Genomic DNA, 24,708 nt, shown 5'->3' with positions numbered 1-24,708 from the left:
CCAGAGTACAGAGATTTAGAAATGGTTTCAAGCTCCAGCAATGGTACCTGAGCTGAACTTTTTAACGTTTATGTATCACTGAGCATTAGTGATCTGCACCCCCTTTACACTGTCAGCTGGTGATAAATCTGCAGCAGACCGAATTTGGCATCATGCCCAGTCTAACTTATATATCTTCTCCAAATCATAAACTTCCTAAACTAATGCTTCTCTCTGCAAAGATACTGGGAAGAGGATAAATCTTCAGCCATAGCAGGCTGTTAAAATTCATTGAATTTGCATGAGTTAACTGAAAAAAATTGTCCTTAAAAATATAGATCAAAGAAAAGTACATTTTAACAGTTTTTTATTGACCTTTCCCTATTTGAACAATCTCTCAAGAGAGCAAACACATCTAACTTCACACCACATCACATATTTAATGATTTCCCTAATTTGTGCAGCAACATTCCACCTCATTTATACCCCAGACAAAAATTACATTTTTGTTCAATCTTCACAAGTTTCTCAAATAAAAAAAAAAATAAACAAGCAAACAAAAAACATCACCCCCACTCCTCCACCTTTTCTGGAACACATAAGAGATGGGGCAGCTGTTTTCTGGCCTAAGAGTAGAAACCTCAAAGTATCAACCCACTCAACAATGATTTATAAAACAGATTGGACAAATTATTGAAAAGTATTTCTGTAAGTCCCTGATCCCTGTGTGTCAATGATATATATAAGCCACTCAAGAGTCGTGTTTGTCTACAGCATGCTTATTCCTCTGCCATGCAGCAAATGTTTGTGTTCCTTTCTGTGCCCTTCCCAATTAGAGTTTTATGTATTTCTAATGAGTAAAATTAGCTTTCTTTGCTTTGAGTTTAACTTCAAAGTTTTCTTTTTTTTTTAATCTTTGTCTATGGCAAGTAATTGCTATACATGGTAGAGTTGGTGGATGTTTTTCTATCAAAATATTTATTTTGATAAAAATACAAGGCAAGTGTGGGTGGCAGGAAAAAATGCATTTCCTGCCCAACTCTAATTATATATGTATATACACACATATGTGAAGAGTAAATGTACTGTTTTGCATACTTTGTTTTTGCCTACCCATCCATGGTAATTAAACCCATGTGTATTATATTTATTCCCCTGAGTTCAACCCTCCCTTTTGACAAATCAAATGATTAAACATATACTTTACTTCTAACAAGACTCTATACAACACTAAACTGCTGCCACTTAGTTGCAAGAGCTTTGCTTTTTATAATAAATACCAAATATCTCTATTCCCCACCCCCTTTCAGCCGTGCTTTGATAAGCAGCAGCCCTGAACTGACAATATTTTGCTTCCTCTGGGGAGGGCATTACCCTTCATTCTGCAATGCCACTTCTGTGTGCCAGCCCATGGACCACTGGCTGCTTCTAAGGCAGTCACTCCAGCATTTTCAGGGTGATGCAGACACCCCTAACTACATCCAGGGAACACCAAGAAGTAGTGGTGTCATCTGCAGTAAAACCAGAGCACAGAAGAGCTGTTCCATTGGAAAGGCTTTACCTTAGCAGAGGAAGCAGCTCTGCAGGCTCCTCACTGCAGACAGCACAGGCAGCCTCGGGGGTTCCTGCCAGAGCACAGTGGAAGGTTAATAACACAACTTCCTTCTCAGGCCTCGGCATATTTCAGTTTCCATAACACTGATTACTAATCCCTTAACTTTTTGGAAAAGAAGATGCTCAGATCACGCAGCCACTTGACTGCTCCATCAGCTGGAGTACTCGGATTCCAAATCTGTGGTGCTTCTCTAAGTTCTGCAAATGGATTATGCAAGGATGTGAAGGTTTGGAAACAGGCTTTTAAAGAAAATTCATCACGATTCCAGGCAGAAACAAAAGAGTCTCAATAGCAAATGAAATGCCACTCTGGAGTAAAGCATGGCCCATGGAGTCGAGATTATGGGCTGGTACCTAAGCTAACAATGTGGGGTTGAGCAACCAGTACAAGTGCCAGCAGGAGTGTGATGGTGCAACTCTTGTCCACCAAAAAAAAACCAAGGAAATGTTTGCTCCCATCACAGATAACCAAAACTAATATTAAAAAAACCTTTGAGCTTCTTTGAAAGTTCTTCATAAAAAGAGTGGTTATAACAAAGTATCCAAAAATCTGTATACTCTTCCTGTTAGTTGGTAAGACAGGCTGTGTATGGAGAGAGATCATATACTTGAAACATTGCAAATTGGCAGATTATTTTGCTAACCAGAGAATGAAAACTTCGCTTCAGGCACTCATCCTGTAAGACCCTTCCTTCCAAAAACCAGAACAAATGAGGGGGAGCTGACAAGAACAGACAATTTAAACATTCAAATTCGTGGCACACCCTATTTTATCGAGAAGGCAAGAAGGAGAGAATAGAATGTCCTTTCTGTACTTTCTCTCATTTTCACATAGAATCAAGGCCTGCAGATTCCTTATAAGTTACTCATGACATGTAAAATATTAGCAATCCAGTTGACCAAGAAATTTGTAAGAGTGAAGCAGCAGTACTACAGCCAAGCCCAAGCAGAACTCAAGTTCTGTTGCTTCTGCAGTCCAGTATTATCCCACAGTGGGCTTGGGAGAGGTTTACATGTGATCCATTCCCAGATTCCACACCTTTTAGGAGAGGGCATCTTTTAGATTTGGGGAAGATTACAGTGCATTTGAAGGATAGACATAGGTACGTGTTAGAGGAAAGTCAGTATGATGCAGAAGAAAATGGCAGATGCTTTTGAAGTAGTAACATAGGAATTTAAAACTTAGAAGTCTCGGACAATTTCCTTATTAGAGTTTGCCAAAAATATCCATGTTTCAAATCCTTTACTAATAGTTTTCTGCTTAGTTTCTCATACAGATTAGAAAATATTACTATAAAATGCCACTAACTTCAGCTTTGAAACTCAATACCCATAAATTTATATATATACATCTGTAAGACAGGATAGGTTTACCTCCTTAAAGTGAAACACACAGGTGTGACACTTCAAAAGGATTCGCCTTTATTTACCAGACAAAAATTACAGACACATCACATTTGCAGTAGTGGCCCTGATTCCACTTTATGTGAGATATGTTGTCCCTTTGTTTGCTGCTGACAAGCGTAAAGAGCCACTTTCACTGCAGATAATAATGGTTAATTTATCACACAGAGCAGTGGCTGACCTCTGTTCGTCCCTGGCCCTCCATCACCTTCACACCTGCTCAAGCTAATTGTTAGAGCCAAGTGTAAATGAAAATCAACTGGGCTAATAATGAATGGAGGCCATTACTCGCAACAGCACATTACTTTACAAAGGTTTATCAAGTTCTGATATAACCAGTCCCTTAGTCACAGCTCCCTGTTTTATAAATGACAATAAGGCAAATTCTTCAGGCCAGGAAAGAAAAGCAGGCAGTAAGGAGAAACACCTATGTTTGCCACTGCTTTTATAGACCCTGAGCAAAATAATATCCTGACACTGGAAAAGGCAGGCCAGAAATCCTGGTTCGTAAAGCAGTGGAAGTATTTTTTAAATTCTGGAACAGGGTGAAGTGTTTATTCATTTAACATGTCTCAAGATTCATAGGTGCAAGTATACAAACTAATGAACAGGCAAAAATCTGTTGGTGAATAGGAAGGAATTAGGTGAAAATCCAACCTGTAAGTCACACTAGAGGCTTTCCCTGTAAAGAGCACAAGACAATCCACCACTTCAAAAACTAAAATCTCAAGTAACTTTACCTTGCTCAAAACAAAACACAGAACTTGCTGGTTTTTTAGTAAATCAGACATCTATTTATCTTCAGACAATATGGACAGAAATAATAAAAATATCACAAATGCTCATTCTCACACAATTAAAAATTGTAGAATTTAGGGGGGTGGATGGTAGTCTATAACTTCAAAACTGAGAATATAGAAGATATAAGAGCTACTAAATTCTCTTTAAGATCCCACCTCTGTAATTGTTTTCTCATACAAAAAGAATTGCAAGGCCATCAGTGCATTTTATGTATCTCCTCCAACCCCCCCCAAGAGAAAAAAAGACAGCAGTTATATTCAGAATCATGCAACAGAAGAACAAACAGCTTGATAGAGATTAAAACAAAAACTGAAACCAAATAAAATTCCACTTCCAGCTTCTTATCCACGTTCAGATTATTTTCAAGCAAAAACTCAAGACCTACAGACATTGAACACTGTGTAAACAAGCTTTAAACACATCTGAACCGGGTCCTGCTGCCTTCAGTGATTTACTAGAAGAAAAGCAAATACCTGTTTTTCTGTAAGTCTCTCATTACTCCTCTGTACACATCACCACAATTTTGACTTTTGCTCATTTGGAAGGAACACAGTATGTATCAAAATTGTTCATAATCTGATAGAATAATTTTATTTACCCAGTGGAATAATTTTTATTAACAGCAAATCCATACTCAGCCTTCCCACAGAGTATCATAAAAGCAGAACTTCTGATCAATTCAAAAGCGTTTTTTTATAAAAAGTTAAAAAAAGGAATTAAAACAAGCATAATATCTTCTACCATTTATACTGTATTAACAATCTACTAGATGCCTTCAAATTAGTAGAATAAAGTGCTTTCTTGCATGGATCTACAGGACAGAATCCAACATCTATACAAATAAATAAAGGAGCTGCTAACAATTATTGAACATCACATTGATTGCTCCAGGGCACAAGCCAAAAAAAGGGAAATGAAAACTTGAACGTGTGACAGAGTTGGGACAGCAAGGTCAGTAATAATGCTGAAAGTTCATGCACACAGTCTGGAAGAAAACTGTATATGTACATATTTCACAGTGCTATCCTGATTCTCCAGAATTATTTAGTAAATTTGCTTAACTCACACTTTTGGTCCCTATTATATTTTCTCTTGTTTTTCCATCCTCATCAATACAGAGCCAGGATAGAATTGTGCAATATGAGTGTGGCTTTGTATTGCACTGCAAGGCAAGGATAGGAGAGAAAATTCCTTCGATGTAACCTGGACACAGCCAGAGCATGTCCAGTCTGAACAGAGTTCCTGGGATCTCATTGCACTCAACAGCCCCTCAAACACGTGCAGAACAAAAGCCCAAACTGATGTTCCATTTTCCTTAAGGGGAAAATATTTTTCCATACGTGCCAGTCTTATGAAAAACTGTAATTCATTTTGCTCTTCTCATGGTCAGACTTGTTTTATGGCACAACATTGCACACTACATTAGCGAGTGCTGGTTATTCCACTGTATAGGTTCCAAAATCTTATTTGACAGGAAGTGCCATACATTCAGAGAGCTGTACCTTTTACTGCAGAATCCATGTGTGTGTTTCTGAATAAGTATTGATCTATCTTCAGTCATTTCCAAGAGTACTAAAAGACTAAAGAAACGTAGGCACATGGACCAGTTGCTGTTTTCCACAGAAGGTTCTTTGCCATTTTATATTAGTTACATATGGGAGAGACTTTCAGAGCCACCTTATCAGTTCCCCAAGTCATCACCAGAAAGAGGCAATTATCTTTCATAAAAAGTGATAACAGATTACTTAGAGTAGCCTGGCTAGCATTCTCCACCAAATATCTTTAGATATTCCATTCCTTTCCCACACATTGTCACAGTTGCACATGCTCTGGCTATATAATCTAACATATTTCCTATAATTCAGTTTAAAGTTGGTGTTCTTTGTTCAGTTTTGGTTGACAATTGAAAGAAATTGCTATAGAAACGTTGAAGTAAAAAAAAAAAATCTGCAGGAAGTTGTCAACAAACATTATGCCAAGCAAGCAGTGCACAGTGCCCCATCATCCCTGTGAACAGGCCTAAGGATTTTTCCCATATGTAAAAAAAGCTCAATCAGAATGCAAAGCAGTCACTTGGTGTACAGTCAAAAGACACATTTATTTCCAATATGTAGCTCTCAGAGAGAGTAAGAACAGGTCTTTGCAAAGTGTTTAAGCAGCTGTCTCATGATCGATTTGATAGTCCTGTTTGAGCCTATTTAGAGGTAAAACCAAGAACTCCAACCAGTCTATAAACCACATAGTACAAACTTCAGTTCAGCACCACTTTCCCTGTAATTGTCATGCTGACAGATGGAATATTTGCCTCAGAAGTGGTGTACTCCCTTCCCATGCTCTCCCACTCCTCAAGCTACAGATATTGTTATCTGAAAGGGTATTCTGGAGTAAAAAGTTCTCAAGGTCATCTCAGCATCTCTATCTCCCTTTGCCTCCTCCCCAGCTCATTTCAAAGAGAGTCTCTCCTCAGCATTCTCTACCCCCTCTGCTCATGCTCTGGCAGCAGCGCTGAGCATGGAGGAAGATTCCAAGTTCATCCATGGAAGTAATTTTCCAGACATTTTTCCAGGAAGACACTCAGACCAGATGAGGGTCTCTGAATAGAGCAGAAAAATTCTAATGCACAAGTGCCCAGGGCACTTCAGGTACTACAGCAAGCATCTGACCTTGGCTTAGGAAAGCAAAATATATGTGACAGAGTAAAGGAGTCTCATAAAGTAAGTCCTGTGCTCATAGTAGCAAACATTTTGTATTATACTCCAAGAGCAAGATCATTCTGAATATATAACTGGATTGTATTTTTAACTTTTATACCCATTAAAACTTCAAAGTATTTTCTGAATAGAAAATTTATGCTACATGTCCCATGAAGCTGTGCTAACCCTTTGGAGAACTAATCATCCCACTAAACAGGATTTTCTCTCTCAGTAATATTTAATACAGTATAGAGGCTGATTGTGATAGCAAAAATATCTTTTAGTTTCCTAAAAGAAGAAAACCCTCAAAAAGTCCAGGCTTGAACAACTGTTTTCCTACACAATCAAGTTTAAAAGACAGAGAATAAAGCTTGGAGTAAGGTTCTATTTAAATAGCATTGCATACTCTCATATTAGTGAAAAAATGTCTACTGGGAAGAGGGGAAGAAACCAATCATCTAGATTATATAGTTCATGGAGAGCATGTGATTCATTAATGGTAAGGGTATTCAGAAAATCCAGTTAAGGAAGGCAGCCAAAACCAGTTGATGCCATCAGAATGCTCTCCCCATCTATTAGGCATACAACATTTAAGAAAATTTACAAGCAGCAGCATTAACTACTGTTCCCAGCCTTTACAATTTGTACAATGAACTCGGTCTTCAACAGAGAGAATAATTATGCTAATAGAAGAAAAACTTTCAAAAAAAAAGGCAGCCAAATCTAAGAGACCTGTCAATGCCGGTGTCATCAGTGGAGTGATAACTAGTAAAGAGCAGATATCAAAGGTTGTCTTTTTCTTCCCCTCCATGCTCTGTTCTGTTTGAGCCCATGGTGGTCACAGCTCCTTTAACAATATTTATAATGAAGGAACAACGCTGGAGATGTCAACCCTGATTTTTCATAAAGGCTCCTCCTGCCCAGTTCTCCCCTTAGGCTAACTGTAAAAGTACCTGATTCCCAATTCTCAAACACAAAAGCGCACAGAGCTTGAAAGCTGAGCTGACTAATAAAGTTTGCATATCCCTAAGAACAAGAGCACACAATGAAGAAGAAAAGGAATGGCAAGATTAAACAAAAACAGTAAGCTTGGATGGGAAATAATAAAAATTTAAAGAGGCAAGAACTTAGATACCACTCTACCCCCCCCACACTCCTGTTCATTTACATTTCAGCATGTCCTAAGAAGCATCTGTTTTATGTCCTGACTGCTGCATCAAGGTACATACACCACAAAACTTAAATCACAGTTTGGAGTTGGAATGATGAAAGGTTGTGAGCAATGTAACTTCTAGGTCATGGAACTTCAACTCAGGAGGAACCTAGAACAAGGGATAAGACTGACCCAGCAAACAACTCTGGGTTACTGTTTCACTTTGGACCTTTATTGTATGTAAAACACACATAAATATGGGAAATGCCTTCAAACAAACAGGAAACATCATCTTACCATAGTACCATGAGCTGGATTTGTATGCTGTAGAGCTTCAATGCATTTCTGAGCACTTGTCAAACAATAGTAGCTCGGGGCTAGACTGTCAAGAGATTTTTTTCTTATTCATATACTGGACCAAAAGAAAACAAGTCCATCTTTGTCCCTCTGCTCTGCCTTGCTTTCATTATGACTGAGTGCTGGAAAGGGCAGGGGCCTCCTGCCCAGCACAGGCAAGTGAGCAAGAAGGAAAATCAGGGCAAGGACTTGATGCCACCCCAAGCAGCCAGCAGGCTGCAGGAAGAGAAGGCTCTCACTGCTCCTGTCTGGGGGCTGACTGACACCACAGCACTGCCTCACACCCTGACACGCCTGCCTGGTTAAAAGAGGTCTGGGAACCGTGCAGGCTGACACCTCCTGCTGAGAAGAAGTGTGAAGCTGTTGGACTCCACTCTAAGTTGCCTAAGGCAGAAAGCAATAACAAAACCACCCTATCTCAATAAAGCTACAGGGACATTTTGAGGTGGGAATAACAAACGTACAGAACCATCTAATAGAGAGTTTGAAGAATGAAGATGCTTCACGAAGAAGATGAAGAACGTTCTAAACTGGAGGAATGGACATGACATCATCTCTCCAGAGCTCCCTTCCCACTGGTTACTTCCTCAGCAGAGTGGTTTCAGGGCTGGGCAGGCACAGGCTGCCCACCTGCCCACAGAGCTGCTGACACACTCCCCTGGCTGCAGAGCCACATGGAACAACATCTGAGACCATGTGCTCCTCATAAGTGGACTGCACACCTCCTATCCCTCTGCAACTGCTAATGAAAAGTGTACTTGTAAATAACAAACGAGAATAAATTTTATTTTATTTAAATTTTAACAAAAATTTAGTTTCTTTCACCTCACCTTCACAGACTGGAACAGTAATGGAAGATGGAAGCAAACTATATTAGCAGTATAACACTTTCAAACAACCTTTGAAACTCCATATAAAGTAAGCAATGAAGCAGAAGGAAAGATACATTCAGCATTAATATTTTCAAACAACTGTTACTGTACAAGTCCACTAGTAATAATTTCTTTTTTTAATCATACTTGCACTACACAACCCTTTATAAAGCAGTTGACATGGGACTGGCATAGCTAGTTAATCATATAGGATACCCAAAATATCCCACAGAAGGCAACAGGGAAACAGCTGATCCATGTAATTTTTTCAGAGCATTTGAAAGCAGCTATCCCCTCAGTAGACAGGCTTATAGACCATCCATAACAACTGATCTATGTACAGATGTGCCATCCCAGTGTTACCAACAGCCAGGTTACACCTTCCTGAGAAAAGCATCTGAGCTTTACAAATACAAAAGATAGCAGTGACAAATTAAAATGAGTTAAAATTTGCAGCAAATATGTAGGCTCCAGACAGACTGAATAAACCTACATTTTCATTAAGAAATTCACATTATCCATAATAACTTTTGTAGACTTTAATAGTCTCTCTAGACCAACTGGAACAGTCCTTAACAGCAACAACAAAGAATCTGCTCTCTTAGAGAAACTGCAGACATTTTCCTTTTTTGTGAAAGAATCTTCCATGCTCTGACAGGAAACAGGCCAGGCCTATCTCAGATCATTTTGCTAATGCACACATGTCCTCGTGCACCTTTTCCAGGAAGAATAAAAATGGCTAAAATTTCAGACTACCACAGGCTAGACTAGGTTACACCAGCATTCTCCTGTTTGGTTTACTCTAAATCCCACAAGGAGTAGGATGATAACTGTGGGTGGTTTACCCATAAAGAGCATATTCTCTATTGAGATATGCAAGGCAGCACTGCAAACAGTCAAGCAGAACCTCCTCAGTTCACTTCAACCATTGTTTGCAAATAGGTCAAGAAAAACTGGCTTTCATTCTAATAGACTGGGAAGTTTTGTGCCTATGAAATGTAATAGCTACTGAATCTAAGACTTTCAAATTATTGACTCCCCTACATATAATGGAAGCTAAAAAAAGCATTCAATTTTCTATGACATACTTCTTCTATCACATGACATGGTGCCAGATTCAACTGCTAGCTCCTGACACCATGTCAAAGTGGGCAGTTCCCAGGAACAGAGACCCGAAATAGAGCTTAGCTGGGCAGAGGCTCCACGGCACTATGGGCTAAGCAGGCACAGCCAGGTCTAAGATTTGGTTTCCAAGAAGGTTTATTACCAAAGACAGATACAACCAAGCAGGGTCCAGGGACAAAAGACAAAGACACTGGCTGTGTTTATAACAGAGAGGCAAGGGTACAAATTCTTACCCAGCAGGGGGAAGGCTGGGGAGGAGCACAGGGCAGTGTTTACAATACACAAATCAATGGGGAAAGCAGGGGAAGGGAATAGATAAAACAAACCAATGGGGCTTCAAAGATCAGGGGAGTTCCACAGGGGATTTCCAAGCAGGGGGTGACAGCTTGGCAGGGGGAAGGACAAAGAACATTCCACAACAAGGGGCAGGTCTTTGGGTATGACTGGCACCTGGGTAGGAGGGCACGACCTAGGCTGAGCCAGCAACATAGGGGGGCACAGGAACAAACCATTAAAGAAAAAACACACTACAACATGAGGGATAAAAACACCCCACAGCAATCACAACCATGCCAACATGATCTAAATGAGAGATGGCTCTAAGAACAACTTAAGCATTGAGCAGTCCATAAAGTTTAGAAACTGGTGAAGAGTCTCAATTATACATGATCCAAATGAAACTATTTCTGCTCAAGGATCAACACTGTACATTTTAAAGATCCCAGCTCTATCACTCTAGAAGTTTTTCTTGAATTAAAAGGGTCCTGCATACTTAGCTGCTGCAGGAGTTATGGGCTTTGTCTAGCTAGACAAACAGCTGTGTCATTACTCAGTGACGTGCAGGTGTTTGCAATGTCACTGTCCTTCTCTGCTGAATTTTATTTACCTTTGTCTTCTGGAAACAGAACAGAACACATTCACTTCAACTGCCACCCTGATGACCTCAGTGTGATTCTAGGAGGAATGTGCTCACTCCAGAGTTCATGATGCACATCTCATATCTCTAGAAACAGGGCAGTGCATGGTGTGATGAGGGACATGAGGGACAGTACCTGACTCAGCTCAAGTAGCTATAAGGCCATGACCTTTTTACTAATTAGCATGATTTCAAAAATAATTGGTCTTTTTGACTATGCCACAGTGCATCAAATGAAGTTGAACACTAAGAAAGTGGCACAGTAAACTCATTACTGTGTACTCATTCACTGCCAAATTGTTCAAAGAGGTCATTTAAAAAGTCAAGAGTGATACTACACTACATGAGAGCTTTAATCTGAACATATAAAAATTGGCAGCACCTAATTATGAAACCAGAGTTAATAGGGAGATGGTTCAGAACAAGAAGACAAACACAACACAGTCAGAGAGGAGTTATTAAACAGTCATGTATCTTGGAACAAGCCAGCCCTACCTTTCTAGTCATTGTAGAGTACTGCCCATCAATTTTATGGTGTACCTCACTAGCCATTCACTGAACTGATACCTGGAGCTATTCACTATTTTAAGCCCCTACAACCTGAGTAGAGATAAGGATGCTAAATCCCTCTCTTTTGACATTGTGAGACACCCTACTTTAGGACGGTATGGACTCACAGCTCAGCTCTCCTGACTTGAGTCTTTAGGCTCCTTCTATAGCTCACAACAGTCCTTGACAAAACTTCTGTCAGCAGCTTTTGGTTTGCAAATGAGCTTTTTAGGAGAATTGTGGTAGAAGTAAACATCTCATGCTTGCTCCAGTTTTTAAACATAAGAAATAAACCTTCCATTTATAAAACAAACTTAGAAAGTGTCCTTAATATGGCACTATCCAGAGAAAGCAGGAGCTGTCTTTGGTGAATAGGGGCCAGCTGCTTTTCCAGGTGGTTTGTGTTTGAATACATTGCCATTCCCATTGACAGCTTTTTCAGTGTTTGATTCACACCCATCCCAGCTGCCTGGTCTCCACTCTTGACTTGAAGACAGAAAGGAAAATATTCTATAAAAGAGTTTGCAGCTCACTAAAGGCACACACATCTAGTAGAAAACAAATATAAAGCAACAGTCCCACAAACGAAATAAATCTTACTCAATCTCTCTCCTTGGTACATGGCCTTCTTAGTAAAAACACCATGCCTTAGGGAGACAGGGAGTGGGGATGGAAGGAAGAATCACATAAGCAAACTCTCACACACCACCATGGCCACCACCACCACCACTTGAAAAAAACTGTACCCCTCCCTGTCCCAGCTGCCAGGAGTTACTGCCTGCTTTAAACAATCCGTTTTTACAAGGCTGTGCATTAACCATCACATTGGAATTTCCCATTCCACCAGCAAAGCTGCACTTTGCATCTGACTACCTAGAACATTTAATCAAACTCCCACTAGGAGCCAAGTACAGGTCCAGAAACTCATGGCAAACTTCAGCAGGGAAATGAAGTAAATTTTTTAAACAATATATTCCTAGCCAATCACTGTTGGTAAACTTAGCTTTATAGCATTTGCAGCCAAACATGCAGACATATGTGAGTAAAGAAGCCAGCTCTCCATTTCCTAAACCACACATTCAATTTAGATTTAATAAGACAGTAATTGCACATTAAATACTCATTGATTACCTAAAATACATTTATTAAGAAATAACAGCTATGTAATGCATCTCTTATATACTCACATATCTATTACAAAGCTGTTAAACAGCAATAAATGTTTATCTAAAAAATTAGCATTGGGCTAACATAAAATACACATCCTATTAAATCCAAGAGAAATACACATTGAAGACAATTAAAACCCCCGTCTAGTTGCCTCAATTCTTCTGAAAAATGTTGTTCTCCCAATGTCTTAAGCTGCAGCACCAAACCTTTGAATAGCAATCTTCTTGAAAAGATTCAAGAAATTTTCAAGAAGAAATCTCCAGCCTATCAAGAAATCCTTCTTAGGGCTTCGTTTACTTGTGAAAGAACATCACCCTTCACAGCTCTGACTCAGGGATACAGAGGAGGGCTCTTTGTACCACACTCCATCCTTCAGTGCAGACAGGTTCCCAGGAAACTCGTTTTCGTGGGGTCTCAGAATGGTAGCTTCAGATGGAAAAGGAATTTGTGTATTGCATCCTTATTTGTATATCAGTAAGGATGGTACACATCTCTGCTGAACAGTACACACAATGAGATAAGCGGGGGAGGTGGCATTCAATGAAATAAAGAACATTGCAATCCCATGGGATACACTGCACAGAACTAAAAATAACACTCGGCCGTATCTGACCTGGATCAAAGACTTCTGACAAAGAGGTGGCAGGAGTCTGGCCAAAGATGCCAAAACAAGCACCAAAAGGAAGAGGCAGTGAAAATGGAGAGCGTGGGCCTTAGAGACAAGGGCTCTACACAAACACGAGGCACAGAACAAATACATACAAAATGGGAGCTGCATTCTGAGCAGTTCCTTTAAGCCCAGAGAATTGCCTTTCAGAGAGAAAAAAGCTACTGGAACAAAATGAGGTACACTCTGTCCAGTGGGCGCTCCCTGGAATCAGATCTGAAGCACCTATGTAGGGCAACATAATGAAACTTTATTTCTGCTGCTCACAATTCATCAATTTTCTGGCTAAGTCCAAAACTCCTACAGACTCACTGGCCTCCTGCTGCAGCAATTAACTCACTTTTCCTTCTAACTTATTAATTAATTTTAAAAAGCACTTGCTATTGAGCAATGCATATACATCATTAACATCAGAGAACTCTTTTATTGCATTACTGTTTATTAAAACACAAACTCAGAAAAAGGGAATTGGAAAGAATGAAGGTTATAAAGCAAAAACACCCAGAGATGGGTCTGGAACATAGGCATACTCAGTCATGGAAATTCTGTTTGAAGCTTCACTGTCTGTTTTATTATGGATTCCATAGGCAGCTTCTAATTTAGTGCAGCTGTTAACACTCCTGCTACATCAAAAATTCCCTCTGCTGAACTTTTGTAGAGGTTTTTTTTGTTAGACAAGAACCAGTCCTTTCCAATTTCACAGTTTCCTAATTACGGTATTGCACTTCTCATTTGTACTGTAAACCTGATCAGATTTTTTTTTTTTTTAATAGTAATTTACAAGTGTTGATAGCACTATTTTTCCCAGGTGCTGCATTTACCCAGTGATACATAAAAGGTGAGCAATAGCTGGTCAGTAACCAGCTTAGCAAATCATGTCTAAGGATATTGCTGGGAAATGTGTATTACAGCACCTTCTGTGACAAACCACCTGTAAAAGCTTTGATGTTCAATTGCTATTCAAAGGCTCGATACTAATTTCTTTTAACTGCATACTTCAGGAAAATGAATTTAAACAAATTCCTCGATTACCAACAAATGAAGGGTAAAAACCTACAAGAAGGATTAACCCACTAATTGAACATTTAAAGCTTTAAATAGCAAACTAACTCTAAATGACTAATAAAAAGGCTGTCACTGTTAAAACGTCTGATAAACAAGACAGAATTGTTTTTCTTCTTCTATGTTTACAATAGCCAATAAATTCTTTCCAATCACATCTACAGAGGTATTTCCCTTTTCTTTAACATATTGAGTTTATTATAGACAACACAATTCATGCCTTTTTCCAGCAATAATGGTTCAGGGCCCTTTTGAAGCATTTGTTCTGAAAAGTGACATATTGTGACAAATACAATGATAATGGGGAAATGTGAAAGTCTGACAGAAATATTTTGCTCCTCGTTTCCACTAATGAGAATAAAAACAATGACAGACACCTATCAAAAAATTGCAATAAGCAATTTATTTAGTTGAAGCAAAGCAGTGCTTTTTCTTTCCTTACTTCCCTTTCTCTTACTTTGCTTAGAGCAGGCTTTTCATTTTTTTTCTTCATTTTGCTTATATTGTCAACCAAGAACAGAGTTCCTGAGGAGACAAACAGGAGGTAAAGAAGACAAATCTGTCTCCTTTGTGTGAGAGCTGTAGGCCAGAGTTATCAACTCCTCTGCTATTCAAGACAGATTTGCATATCCAAGGCCACCCGAGGCAGAGAAGGCATTTGGAGCCTGATTTTTTTTTTCCACAAGAACACATCAGGGAGCTAAGAAAAATAAGGAAACTCCGAAAAAATACAAGTAACTACTAAAAAAAAAACAAACCAACCAAACCACCACAAAACTTTGCGGAGGGGAAAAACCTTTTGTTCAAGAATTCATTTCTTGAACAAAAGACATTTTATACATAATTTGCAAATACCATTTTTAAAGAACCTTCGCTGACACAACTTGGCACCAGGGCTGCAAATCAGCATTCATGCTGCTTCTATATCTTAATACAACACAGCTCTGGATTCAGGAGTCAAGGAGGATGGAGCAGCCAGTCTGCCAACAGGTCAGTCACTTTCCAGCAGCCTCGTCCCCAACACACAGACATAAAGCCCCTGTGGTGGGTACACCATTATATCATTATATCATTAACACCTACTCTGGCAGTGATGTAGAAATGTCACTGGCAAGGGGTGAGGCTCCAGTACAATCCATCTCTAATCACAGTGCTTGTCCTCTTACAGATATAACACTGGAATTAAGAGATCTCATGACAGCAATGCAGTTCCTGAGGAAATTAATTTTAGAAGCGTTTTCAGGAAAATCACAATTAATACAAATACATTTAGTTGTGAACTTTATGTATATCATGTACATATCAGGAACGTGCATGTAATCTACAGGATGCTCTGGAGACTGTATACATTCAGTATTTCTATTAAGCACAATTGCCAGCTAATTGGCTGCTCAGCTCTGCTGCTGCCATGTTACCTCTTGTCACACACAGGCTTGCTTTAGTCCACCACCAAGACTTGTGCACTTCATTTTCCAGCACTTCCTCACCAAATCCATTTTGAGTGCAAGAAGGCTGCCACCTATAATGGCATAGGAGTCCTCTGGCAGATCGAGGTGCTGTAAACCTATAAAGACAGCTGAATTCCATTCCTCAATAGACAGCCCAAAGACCCTAAAATCCCCCATTCTTGTCTACTGCCCACACTGACCTGCTGTTAAAAAAATCATCTGGACTTCCACAGGAGATGATGTGTGTAATTTGTTCTTGATATAATGAATATTAGAAACAGCTGTCTAAGCTAGATGTGAAACACTACCCAACTACCCAAAACCAAACTATACATATATGTATATATATACCATGCTACAGAACTGTTCTTAGCAAGTGTAGTACACAAAGACAATTTTTTTTTCAGCAATTTCAATGTTCTGAGTCTAAAGCTTTTGACCTGTGATTTGTTTGGCTAAAAAAAGAACGGTTGTGTATGTAACATTTTCATAAACATTTATCGGTAGCATGAGAAATTAAACACTTCTTAGAAACCTTTAGACCTAGTCATACCCATATTGCACATTAGAGAATTCTTATTACATTACTTATTAATTAATTTATGCATATTTTCCAAAGAAAGTGAGGAATGTAATTATGCTGAAGTAGAATCTGAATTTAATTTGTATTACTTTATTAAATACAAAAATAGAGGTTATTGTAGTGCAAAACAATATGTGATTGACTCACATGACTCTACTCTTCTGACTTTTATTTTGCCTTGTTACTCAATCTCCAAACCAGCTGGTTTTTTGTTTTGGAGCTTGTGTGTGTGTGGTTATCTTAAACCAAATATTTTTCGGGGTTTTTTATGTGCATTTTGAATTATGAGGTATTATAGAGTAGTAAGGATACATTTTTCAAGTGTTTCTTTATAACAAGATTTCTGAAGGAGTGTATTAAAACTATCTCCCACACAAAATCAAGCAGCCCCTCACAAAGCCTCTCAAAATCACTGATCCACATGGTGCTGAAATTGAAGAAAAGAAAGAAAGCCACCACCAAATACTCAGAGATCCACTGAAATACACATTAGAGGTATTCATAGCCCAGCATGCGATTTCCATGCTTTCTTGTATATCTTGTATACTGAGAAATATTAGTAAAAGTATCAATGCCAACCTAAGAGGAGAGTTTTTGCTGTGTGAGACACTGGCTGGGAGCAAGTAAAGCATCAGAACTCCCTGACCTTTCCACTTTCCTGTGGTAGATGCAAAAGACTGAGAAACTGCAGCAGAGCAGAGTAGAAACATGGATCAGGTCAAGTTTCTCCTCACCTGTTCATACAGCACCACATTTCTTCTCATAATGGCCTCTCTCACATGGCACATTAACTATTAATGTAGTACAAAAATCAACCTGTTCTCTCTTAGAAGCTTCCCAGAATTGGTGTGACTGAAATGAGATTCCTCCCTTGGTGCCCAGACTGGATTCTTCGAATCAATTTCCTGTCTTCAGGATAGCAGTTGCTAGAAGTGAAGAATATGGCCTGTAGTTCCTATAACTAATTGGAGGGCAAGGCAGAAATGAAAATCTGATGGCACTGCTTTGCAATCCTCCTACATCAAGAGAAGCAAAACTAAAATTCATATAATTATCATAACTGCTGTTTAAACCTATGAAATTACTTCCAAGTGAGGAAAGGTCTAAGTTCTACTCTTACTCTATCTGTTTCATAAGCATTATGACTTTCCAGGTATTAAAATACTCATTTTAAATGGCAGAGAAAAATTATTCAGCAGGGAATCTTGAAGAAGAATATGCAAGTCACACATCAGGCTATTCTGCAGAAAGAGGATAAGCAAAGAGCACATATATAGAAAATACTCCATGAATACTTGGCATTCTTTCAGGATTCACAGTGCCAGATGGTAAAGTTGTGCAAGTGCCACAAGCCACACCCTTGGAAGTGCAATGTCACAAACCAGACAATATTTAAGGACAATTTGGATCAGTTTCAAGTATCTCAGCACTTTCTCTAAACCAAAGCAATTTATAGGTATAATAATGAGATCTCACTGCTTTTTCTTCCATTTGCAAGGGTCAGCTTCCAGAACAGTTGATTCTTTAGCCCAGATCTTACCAATGTTCTGCTTTCTTTGCAGAAAATCGGAGCTAGAAGAAGCTGCAGGAAAATGTAGGTCCTGAAAGACTCTGTATGGCAAAATCTGCCTTGGTTTGCTTGAGTGCCACTCTTGGGGCTTTTCTAGCCAGTGCTTTTCAAGGAATAGAATGATTATTTCACCCTTCCTGGACAGAGGCAACCTGCAATGATTAAGGAAATAAATTATTTAGCACCTACATGAAAATATACAACACCATCAACTATAAAGTTTAATTCTTTGAAAATGGGGTTGCTGAGTCCATTGCAGTCAATTATAAGGTAGACATTCAGAAATACTAATTTAGAGCCTTTATGAAACTATAACTCTAGTTTCTTAATAATTTCCTGTTGGAAAAGTTGCTAGAAAGGTACATTAAAAAGATCATAGATAACAGACAGGATTAAGACTCTTGATAACTCCCTTTAAGGCTGATCACAGTAGTCAGTTCTTTACCCTATGTTTTCAATACTGCAGAGATTTCTTTTGCCAGGGTTGGTCAACTCTCTTATACCTTTTAAATTTCAGTTCCTAAACTAAATACACTAAATATCACCCTTCTCAATGGAAGCAAGTCAAGCAATTGGCTGTTGCACAGTAATGGGCATTTTTTCAGCTAATGTAAATCAATATGCTCAGTATACAGATGCTCACATAGATTTACATCTGTCCTGCATTTGGCATAATAATTTATAATATAATATTCCCTTTTTTGGCAGGTGCTCTTAGAAACATTACCTCACATAGATCTATGAGCAAGAAGTTGGATAGAAAACTGACAAACAGCTAGAGGTTCTAAAACTGAGTCCAAAATACTTTGTTTGAGAATCGGTGAAGGGATAGCATTTTCATTTCCATATGCCCCTTTAGCTTATAGAAATGCAGGAACTTCATTTATTTTTAATTCACTTTGAAAATATAATGAAAAGTATTATTTTTGAGCCAATGCAAATATAACATCTCCCTACTTCTTCCCATCTCAAATAATTTTTATAAGCATTTGCTCAAGAGCAGCTAAATGTAGAATTGGGAGAGTTTGAGGAGAATTTGAACATATATGCAAAATTTAAGTCCTTCAGTTGTAATGTTACTCCAAATATTCAAATGTTCAAAGACAGTAACACAGCACCAGAAAATTAACTTCTTTAAAATTCATGTCTTTTCTAAGCTCAAATGGATTAACAGAAGATTTGAGATAATTAATTATAATTACAAGTTTCCTAGGGAAACATGGTATAATAGACTGATTAAGTGAAATGTTACATTTGTTCTGTGTTTGATTCTCAGGTTAACACAGTGCAACATTAGGTAAAGTTTTTTGGGCCAGACACCTTCACTTATGCTGAGCAGTTGCTCCCTCAATGAATAGCCCCAACTGACTTCAAAGAAAACCCACTTGGGCCCTTAATTAGGCATTTTCAGCCTACGAAGGTAAAATTCATTCCTTCTCAGTCAAATTCTGTGGTGTCTATTGAATGTGAGTCAGTGGGAGCTTTTCTCTGGGAAGGACCATTGAATCTGCCTCACAGTTACTTCCTGATACTCTCTTCACTCCTGACAAAAGATTTACTACCTAACCAAATATCTAACTAAATAGCACCAGCATAGTTTTGAAGTTGTCTTTTAAAAGGGCTCAATTATATTTTTAATTTTTCAACTATCTTCTGTTAGAGCCTATTGCTAAGCAGAGGAGTATTTTACATCTGGCTTTCATTATGAAGACGTAAATGCCATTGAACTCCTTATGAACTGAATACACAGAAAACTCACTGCAGTCATTACTACATCCAATACATAGAGAATTCCACACAGCTATTAATAAAACTCCTCATACAAGCCACAGCTCTCAGTCTAGACAACGCCAGGAACACGAAAGATGCCTCTTGATGGATGCAAAAGATCCCCTCTTTGATGCCCTTGTGCCATTGTCCTCAGTTGGAAAGTCAAGGGAAACCGATAATGCACTTGCCAAGAAAGTAGCTGCAAAAATGAAGAAGTGGCTAATTAAAACAGAAAAGAATATTTATTTTATGGTCTTCTGTGCTCTCGGGAAGTTCTGACGCACAGAAGACAAATTAAACAACGATTCATTTTGTGTCTGTGCTTTGAGAACCATGCCCAGTAAGATTACAGATAGGATGGTGATAGGTCCAGCAGGGATTTCTACCAATTAAGCTTCCACACTCTGGGTGGGTTGAGGTATTTTGTGAGCCATGAGTTATTTTTGCACATTTCATGGGCTGCAGTAGATAGCCACAAAAAGGCTACATTGGGAGCAGTGTTACAGGCTTTGCTCAGAGCCATCGTGTGTTCCTGCAAGTCCAGACCTCTAAGAAGATTTCAGTGAGAGAACTGAGAACGCTTAGTTCTCTAATACTATCAAAAGATTAATAGGTGTGCTTTTACTTACCCAACCCTTACATCTCTGCAATCAGGAGGGAAAAAGGAAAGACTACCAAGTTTAATTAACAACAGATACAGGTAGGTGATGCCAGGTTTTGTTCCACTGAATATTTACTGTTTTCTCCTATATGCCACCTAGCATCCCAAGAAGCTATAACTCACAGTCTGTTTGTAGCTAAACCAGAGCTTTCACATTACCAACTTACTTTTTTTTTTTAAATGAAAGGCACAGTTTATATCAGTTCTACATGGAAATAACTGTAGTATTTTAGGTATTTTTATCATATGCTTTAGGAAACATCCATTCAAAAAACAATGCAGTGAACAAATTTCAGGTCTGTCTCACAGTATTATGAATATCCTACTTTGTAGAGTGACAATTCGAAGTTACACACACACACAGAGGATTCAATAAAGGCAGTTTTCCTTTGATAGTTCTGCAAGTCCACCAGACCACAGCAAAAGTATCAGTGTATGTATCCACAGACAGCGTGATGTTTATCATACGAGTGTGGCACATATCTTGAATATTTCATCTTATCTTTAGAGGACTACAATCATAAGGCAATCCCTGTAATATTCACCTTCCCTTTCCCTTGCACAGAGGAAAGATGAAAAAAGGCAAACTTCACACTTTTGTAAAAGCACAGAACCTGGTGTTGCAGGCAAGACTGGCATACAGTGCCAAAATGGGGAAGATTAATGAAAGAAAAAAGCAAAACTGCTTTGATGCAAAACTAACATAAGATGGAATATACTATATTGAGAGGCCAGTGGAAGCAAAAATTTACTGAAGATAGTGGGACAGATTCAGACAGATGCCTTGATTTCAAATATCTGTCTGAGGAAAGCATGTGGAAACAGAAATTTGAAAGTAAAAGGAAAGAATGGATAAAGCCACCCTGCCTGAAACAATCACATTTTTTAAATCACAAAATACTATTTCAAAACAAATGAAATAATTTAGTATTAAATCATTGATTTTAAGCATTCATGCAAATTGCCCAGTCATAATTTCCCCTTCTCAGAAATAAGAAACTGAAAAAAAAATTAAGCAGGATAGGTCTAAAATTTCTATTTTCCACAAATTTTTCTACCTTTATTTTCCTCTTTTTAAAGTGCTAACTAAAATCTAAAAAAAGCCTCAAGGATGAGTTTCTGGTAAAGAATAAGCCAGAACTACTAATTTCCTGTTATCACATACCTCACACACATGCTATAGAAACACAGAGACACCTCTTTTTGCTGTCCTAAGGCCAGAAGGGGAATCTGCACATCTACTGGGATTCATGTTTGGCCCACTGCCTGAAGTAAAAACTTCCTTTGGTCAATCTCAGCACAGAGCTGTTTTACTAAGTGGATACATAAAACTAGGCTTTCCTCCAGTTAAACAGCAATAATTTGTTTTAGTTTGATAGGTCTTTCTAAATAATGGTGTGATCAGTAAACATCTGGCTTCTTCCTAGCAGATTAAGCCTCCAATGAGGAAAGTGTGTTTATAATTCTAATTTGAATCACAGTACATTAATATGCTGATTCTCATAATGTTTGCCTTCACCTGTTTGGAGAAATTATGACTACAAATATCTTGTACACAACACCTCTAAACTACCAGCTTGTACAAACAACACGAGAGCGGCTGCAGTCTCACACAGATGATTAGAACCACTTCAGAGGCAATCATGATTAGCGCTTTGGCTTGAAGCCATATTTTACACATAAACAAAGCATCTGTTTCTGAGTTCCTGTCCCAGGCTAATAGACCCACCTCCACTATTACTAATAAGCTCATTCAAGAGAGCCAGATGGCCTATCTGAAACAGCCCCAGCTTCTTCCTGAGCAAGGCAAACCAGAGCCATGGAAGTAGGGCTGGCTCTAAACCGCATTTCCTTGGGCTCTAGGAGCCAATAAAACAGGGCATCAACTGGCTCCACTAAAAAAGAATACAAATGCTGGTACCATCCATTATTTAGAATTGGTGGGAGGCCAACATCTGCCCCTTCAGAAGATCCTTTCATGTAGGTGGGATGAAGGAAGATGAAAAGTACAGCACACTTCTGCAGGAGTCAGTGTAGTGCAATGCTCACTGTCCCTGTCCCTTGTGGGGCTTTTTTGCAGACTTTGCAAATCCGTGCCTGCAGCCAGGCACTCCTGCTCAGCTGTCTTTGCTGTACATTGTGTGTACTTGACAATTGGGTGGTTTTACATATTTAATAAAAGTGTCGTATTCAATTAGTAAAACTGGGCTCTAGAAAGGATCTTGTGCTCCTTAGCAGCAGCAGAAAGTGTTGAGAACCAAACAGAGCAGCACTTGGCTCGTCCAGTTCTAAGATCTCTTTTTTTTTTTAACCTGTGATCCAAGTTCTCATTTAACCAGTTCAGTTTCTAAGTAGATGTCAAGATGCTCCACATGCCAAGGAGTTGATGCTACAGGGAAACCCATACCTGACCTAGCCTAGGAAGATTCCTTATATTTTATTTCAAAGCAAACAGACAGGGGAAAGTTAGTGACAGGGAGAGATGGCCATTTAGGTCGCCTGCCCCAGCAAACCATGTGTATAAAGAGGACTTAAATGCACCCTTTCCACTATGATGCACAGAAGGCTTTATTCTACTGTCGTGAAAACTGAATTTCAGCAGAGTGTGTGTCTGCATGAACTATCAAAGACAATTCACTACACCAGGAGCAAATGAACTTCACTCTGAGAGCAGCAGCAGATCACATCAGCCCTGCAAAAGTAAGGAAGTTTTGCAGAGATAAAGTCCTTTCAGAGCAGCACGGCCACAGTGAGCATCCTTCTTGTGTGCTACTATCCTGAAGCTACAGACAAAAAAATCCTTTATTTCTGTCTCATGGGGATACCAGCAGTGTTGCAAAGATATAAACCTCCCCAAACGCAGCTCTCCTCCCCCTCCCCTCACCATCAGAAACAGAAAAATGAACCACTCTGTGAGAGGAAAAAACCCTCATGGAAATATGCTGAAACAATTGAGGCCTGTCACCACTCTTCATTAAAGGCAGGTTCCATGGTAGTTACTGAAGCTCTGTGGGATCCCTTGGGATAAAAGCCAGAATAAAAAATGTGTAAAGTATTGCTCTTCATGTCTTTTCACCATACTGCCAGTCTTGTGAGCTGTGAACACAGGGCATTCCTTGATTTAAAGGAAAGTCCTGAAGAAGTCACATTTCAGTGCCCAGATCAGGTGTGATCCCTACTCTGTGCCACTGTCCACACCAGCAGCTGAGAACTCAGCCTTGATTTTCCTTGGGAGCACAAAGGATCTAGTCAAAGGTGCATAACCACAATTGTCCTTCTACTGCAAGGATTTCAGCTGTTTTTCCTTGAAGCAATTATTACAGTGCAGGTAAGCAGGAGTATGAGATTTGAATATTAAAAAAATCTCTTTGTGCTTATCTAGAAATGTAAGAATGCACTGCCTTATGCATATGGAAAGAATGACATGTATGTTCCAGACTTTCTCTCTTCATATTTTGAATTGTACAACACGAGTCATTTTGTAGGGGTACAAAGAGATGGGGTTTTTATTTTTCTCACTGAGAGATAGAAAGAAGGAGCTAAGTAGAAAAAAGGAAGAGAGGAAAAGTGATCAGAAGCAAAATCAAACTGTTTGTTCCAAGAGGAAAAGCAGGTACATGGTTCTTACAAGCTTCATATAATTAAAAAAATGCATAGCAGTGATATCAACCACTGTCCACACAGGCATTAGTGAGACCAACATTCTCTTATAGGCTGCACCAAATTAAGTTATTTAGAATAAATCTTTGTGTAGAATAATTCTACTCTCTGAGAAAGCTGGTTTAACAGGACAATTGGGAATGAAGTCTTAATCCAGCTAAAATATGTGTCCAGAGCAGCCCGCTCCAAAAGGCCCTAACAGAATTGCCAAGTTTTTACAGGAATTCATATCTGCATGCTAACCTCAGTACCTATGGGGCAAAAGGGAAAAAAAATGCCCTTTGTAATTTTGATAGACTATGACATTCTCTGTATCACTGCTGGACAATTTCACTCTGACAAAGAGGCTTTCCTCCTCTGCCACTGCACCCTGCTCTTCCAAAGACAATTGCCCCATGGTGGCACTCAGTCTTTCTTCCTCTAACACTGATCACAAGATCTTATCAATTTTATCACAGGATAGGGATTTTCAATCTAATGAATAATCTCAATGCCATTTTTCAGAGAAGACTTCAGATGCAATTTCCACTATTAATCTGTTTGAGTAAGAGCACACCAGACTTACTGTGAAACAGTGAGAAACATACACTATTACTCCTTTTAAGCTGAAGACTCTGAGATCTCTTTGCTTATTACTCCCCACCAAATGGTAAT

This window comes from Sturnus vulgaris, chromosome 13 (assembly GCF_052056855.1).
Source record: "Sturnus vulgaris isolate bStuVul1 chromosome 13, bStuVul1.hap1, whole genome shotgun sequence".
NCBI classification, from domain to species: Eukaryota; Metazoa; Chordata; class Aves; order Passeriformes; family Sturnidae; genus Sturnus; species Sturnus vulgaris.
This window is presented reverse-complemented; position numbering follows the sequence as displayed.